Genomic DNA, 5,527 nt, shown 5'->3' on the forward strand with positions numbered 1-5,527 from the left:
TTCTTTTCTGGCGCGATTTTGGGAGACATCATCCGTGTCAGACTGCGAGGCAGATGGAGAAAGGCAGAATGACTAGCAGCTTCGCTGAATTTCTTTGACCGTCCTCCCTAGAGGAGACGCAGGTTTCTGCCGTTTCGGTCTCACTCGCTGTTTGTTATCGCTGAGAGAAGCACCCGAGGGCCACCTCCAGCGTGCTTCACTCCCTCGGGTCGGGAGTGTGGAGTGTATTCACGTTACTTTGAAACAGCATCATCTAAACGCGCTAAGAGGGAAGTTAGAGAGCGAGTCTGCTGCGCCCAGGATGGATACGACTGTACTGTCACTCGGGCACCACAGAGATGGCAGCCTGCCATGTCAAGAGTGCCATGCAGATCCAGAGTCCTCCGTGCACTGGTGTATCTGCTCCTGAGGCTGGGAAGGTCTCGGAGCTGTTCCTTCTACACTGCTTCTACAACGGAGTTGCTGTCTGTGGCTGGAACTGGCTCCAACAAAACTGATTTGGTAAATCAGAACCGAACCACACACTGGACTAGTTCAACTGCCTCTGGACTTTACAGTTTACCCTTAAAATTTGCATGATGTGTGGGGACAGTTCATCATGAGTGATTGCTGTAAAGGGAAACTCGGTGGGAAGCTGATGACTGTGAGCAAGGATTTAGTAGCCCAGGTCCAGCCTAGCTGCTGTGCTGGAGATTATGGCATGGGCACAGGCAGCTGTGCAGCCCACAGTGTGCCTGTGGAAGAGGATGGTGCTGATGGCAGAGAGGGTGGAAAGGCTACAGCTCCTTTGTTCTTCCTCTGCATCATCCCCCTTTACATTCAATTTGTAGCAGACCTGCATAGCAGAGTGCATTGTAGACACATTCCTAGTACTTACGGGTAACACATCTTGGGTAGCAGAAGCTGTATTGGCACAGGGCTGTTTGTGAGATCGTTCGTGTGGGAGGCATGCAGAGTGAGCAACATGGCATTGCTGTGACAGCAAGGTGGATGTGAGACATCTGCTCTGGGCTTTCCTCGACCAGGAGGCAAATCAGAGCTTGTGCTTCTCTACAGGAAAGGCTGGAAAAGAAGGCAAAACAGAGATGTACCTCTGCGAGGAAGTCTAGGATTGCACAAATTAATCTTTCTGTTCACCAGGGGAAACCACAAGTGCCACAACAAAGCCTAACCCCCCTAAGCTTTGGAAGGCAAGGAGAGACAACAGAGTTATTATATGTGGTCTTGTTCCTACACATGAACAATTAAATCACACGGTGCTGTCTTCAACTAATAACAGACTGGATTAGAGCTACAGAACAGAAAATCTGGGCTAATGCCAGTTTCCAATCCATAATGCACACTTGTCTGCCTCAGATTTGAAAGCTGTATGGCATTATGGGAGGCTTTGGTTGTAATCCCTGCAAATAAGTAAACAAATGAGTTGAAGATAAAGACCAGTTAATGAAGCACTGAAAATCACTGCTGATGTCAATGTGAGATGTGGACATAAGAAAGAGAATGAGGGGTCCAGATACTTCATTTAAAGTTGTACTGAAAACCCTGGTTTGGCAATGGGATTTTTTTCTGTTAAATTCCTCCCTTCTCACAAGCCTTGGGGCATACATAAGCACTAACAGCTTTTCCTACAGCAGATTGAACTGGGGATTGAAAGAGCTGGGTGCTTCCTCCTCTCCAGTGATTCCCCAGGGGATCGTTCAAAGCAAAGAACAGTGAGTTAATTTGAGCAGGTGGTGCAAACATTTTTCCACATACTACATCCATATGTGGAATCAGTGAAAGTGCTGTAATCAACTTGCCCGCTCACCAACTCCCCTATTTGCATGAGCTGTATGACTCCTTATGTGTACATGCATTCATTTAAGGACACAGCTTGCACAGCTGAAGTCCCTGGCAAAGTTCTGTCTCACTTCAGTGCCTACAGGACCTGGCTCTAGGAGCTTGCTGTGAGTGGGCTAAAGCTGGAAAGCCTCAATACTGTTATATCGTATTCCTTCAATTATGTAATTAAATTTTTTAAAAATCAAGCCTGTCACATGATTACAATCCCTTTCTTACTAATATCTAGAAATGCTCTGATTCACAAATCCCAGCTGCTTTTGCCTTCATAGATTAGATGGAAAAGTGCTTAACACATGAAAAGTCCCTTCATAATGCCTTTCCCCTGAAAAAATAATTAAATTGCTAATAAAATCATTAGGGCACCTTAATGTTACATTGTGTTTGTGTATATTTCAGTAGTAGGGAGTAGTTGTACAACACAGAATCAGAACCTAAAATCCAAAGTTATACCTACCGCATATCAGAATATTCAATTAACTCCCGTGGATTTGAGTTGAAATGTCAGGTTCCCATGCCTGTGTCCTCTAAGGGACCTTGAAATGAGGAGGTGCAATTTCCAAGCAGTTAAATGTGTTCAAATTTTCTGCAGAAAATCCTGGGGCATACACCTAAGGATAAGAGTGAAGAAAAGGAAGGAGACATCCTCAAGATGTCTGAAAAGGTGGAGAACTTACTGGTTAAACGCAGACAAGTTTGAAAAGGACTCTATTAGGAAAAAAATAAAAGATTAAAATTACCACATGGTCACAATGAACAGCTTTCAGTCACCTGCTCTGGGGCTTGTGGTCCTGGTAGAGCGGTTTAAAGAGTTACCACCTTTTAATCAGAGTTTAGTGCCCCTAATGAACTTGTAAGGGTTCATGCAAATCATTCTACCTGGCATGACAGTGGCCTAGAAGCACTCTTGTAATCTGTCCTTCCATCTCTAGTGAGAATATAGGAACTCACAGCAATAACTTCCCAAACCATTTGCTTAAGGGCTGCCTGTGCCCTGCAACAAAATTTCTCCATCTGAAAACCTGAATAGTCCCCAGACAGGTTACTGCCTAAATTGGCTACTTTTCTTGGGAAAAGAAAACAAAACTATAACAGTATAAAATTGTATTATATCTGTGAACTGGACACCATGCCAAAAAAAAAAAAAAAAAAAAGAAAAGTAGTGCTCACAGATGGCACACCAGAGTTAACAGCCATGTCTTCCAAATGTTCTAATAAATATATTGACTTCGGGCTCCTTTTCTTATGTAGTTAGTCTTGCTATCAGCAGAAGACTGTGAAATACTACTACTTAACTGTGACAGAAATAGATGAGACGCACCAAAATAGAGGACTTTGCAAGTCCACAAATGCTCAATATCAGTGCTATATTTTTTGACACTAATAATGTCCTAGTGACATATCTCAGAGCTGCCTATACAAAGCAAAACCATTTATGATACAAAACATTCACAACAGTTGTAAACGTGACAATCCAAATTCAGTTGGGAACTTACTTTCACACGTGGAGATTCCATATTGAAAGTGAAATTTTTCACAAGCAAACATCTTGGGGGTGGTAATAATGATCAGAATTGTGTTAGAGAGCTGTGATCTGCTAGGTAAATTTGTATTTTTTCCTAAATACTTTGATTAATTGAGCAAAAAGATAAAGGGCATGTGTTCCTTGATTGTCTTTCTTTTTTAGTGAGTTAGTTGTCTACAAAGCTGATGGAAAACAGGGGAAAGGGGTGAATTAGAGATTTTGCAGATAGCAATAGCATCTAGATATTTTGAAGGATGATGGGAGGAAAGATAAAGCTCCCATCAAAGTTTACAGGTCTTGTTTCCTGTGTTTACTCTGTCTTTGCATCAGCCCAATACTGCTGTACTTAAATTTGGGCTTGCTTTTAATGAGTGACCTTTCCATGCAGTGAAGAATCAAGTCTTACATGCCTAGGGGTACATTCTGCTGTTTGTACTTGCTTAGGAAAAATTAAGTTATTATTGCGTAGCAGAAATCCTCCTTTAACTCAAAGATAAAGAGGCATTTTTTGAATCTGTATAATTCTGTAAGGATGGTTTACTGTATTTTTTATTTTAGGGAGGAATTAGGCACCCTTGAGTTGACTACAACAGTCCTTGTTCCTCCTCAAGAATAAAGGAAGAATTGTGTATAATTAAGAATCACTGCAAATTTTTAATTAATTACTTATGCAAAATAAGAACTCTCTTTTTCTCCAGCGTAGGATATTATAATTTTCTTATTCCTGAAAAATTACAGAACCAGAACACCCCTCCCTCCCCAGCTTTCTAGTACCTTGCCAGCTTTCAATTTGTAGCTCAGAATCTGGAAGTGCTATAAAGAAGTAGTTAAAATGCTATTTTTAAAAGAGAAAAATAGTAGTTTTTACCTTAATTGTTTTCAAAACACTTTTTGAGGAATTGTTGTTGCTGGACTTTAAAAAAAAGTTCTATTTCTGACTCATAAATAGCTGCCCTGGAAAGTGTCAGCTTAGGTAGTTATGAGTCGCGGAATCACTGAGTATCTTGAGTTGGAACAGACCCCTAAGGATCATCAAGTCCAACTTCCTGCTCTCCTCAGGACTGCCTAAAAGTAAACTATATGACTGAGAGCATCACTCAGATGCTTCTCAAACTCTGACAGGCTTGGTGCCATGACCATTTCCCTGGGAAGCCTATTCCAGTGACTGACCACCCTCCCAGTGAAGAGCCTTTTCCCACTGCCCAATCTGAACTTCCCCTGATGCAGCTTCCTTCCACTTCCCTGTGTCCTGTCACTGGTCCTTAGGGAGAGGAGGTCAGCACCATCCCCCACGCCTGAAGGTGCCAACTGTGATGAGGTCACACCTCAGCCTTCTTTTCTCCAAGCTGAACAAGCCGAGTGACCTCAGCTGCTTCTCCTAAGTCACAGCCTCAAGACCTTTCACCATCTTGCTCAGCCTCCACTGTTTGATGTAGTTCTTATATTGAGGCATCCAAAATGCTCACAGCACTCAACATAAGGACACCCCAATGCAGAGCAGAGGGGGACAATCCCCTCCCTTGATCAGCTGGTGATGCTGTGCCTGACGCACCCCAGGGCACTGCTGATTCATATTCAACTTGCCATTGACCCAAACCCGCAGATGTCTTTGTGCTCTCCAGCCTCTTGCCCCTCAGTGTTACATACAACCATGATTACCCCATTCCATGTGGAGAATCCCACATTGCTCTTGTTAAATTTCACATGGATGATTATTGCCAAGCTCTAGTCTATCTCCACTTCTCTCTAAGACCTCTCTATCCTCTAGGGAGTCCAAAGCTTTTCCTAGTTTAGCATTGTCATACTTACTTAATTTGGATTCTATTCCTGCATCCAAATAATTTATAAAACCTTTAAAGAGAACTGCACTAAAATTGATCCTTGGGGCACCCCACTAGCGATGGGCTGCCAGCCTGATGTCACCACATTCCCTCTAACCCTTTGAGCCTGACCCATCAGTCAATTGCTCACCCAATGTATTATGGACTCATCCAGCTGTGTGTGCTGGGCATTTTGTCCAGAAGGATACTAAGAGAGACTGTATCAAAAGCTTTGTCAAAATAAAAAGAATCCTTCATCTACTGGCTTCCCTTGGTCAACCAGATGGGTGGTCTTGTCATAAAGGGAAATTAAGTTAGTTAAGCAGGACTTTTCCCTCATGAT

This window comes from Corvus kubaryi, unplaced genomic scaffold (assembly GCF_017639235.1).
Source record: "Corvus kubaryi isolate FWS band 111438036 unplaced genomic scaffold, C.kubaryi_AGA036_p1.0 137, whole genome shotgun sequence".
In the NCBI taxonomy this organism is placed as follows: domain Eukaryota; kingdom Metazoa; phylum Chordata; class Aves; order Passeriformes; family Corvidae; genus Corvus; species Corvus kubaryi.